The sequence below is a fragment of the Salmo trutta genome, chromosome 6 (assembly GCF_901001165.1).
Source record: "Salmo trutta chromosome 6, fSalTru1.1, whole genome shotgun sequence".
NCBI classification, from domain to species: Eukaryota; Metazoa; Chordata; class Actinopteri; order Salmoniformes; family Salmonidae; genus Salmo; species Salmo trutta.
The window spans coordinates 43,907,363-43,907,588 of record NC_042962.1 but is presented as its reverse complement, the minus strand read 5'-3'; positions in this window follow the sequence as shown (position 1 = coordinate 43,907,588).

The following is a 226-nucleotide window of genomic DNA, read 5'->3' as shown; positions in this document are numbered from 1 at the left end:
GTTGTTACACAAAAATAATTACACAGCAATAACGATATTAGGATTAATGATGACATTGAGCATAATATTGTAATTTATTTATAGCTCTAATCAGCATCATTACAGATTCAGAGACTATACGATTAAATGTTGATTCATTCGTGTAGCCTCCGTTTCCAGTCTCCTCCCCCTTGATAACGTCGGCAATCGCCAAGCTCCAGTTTGAGCAGAGCACTTTACAGAACTA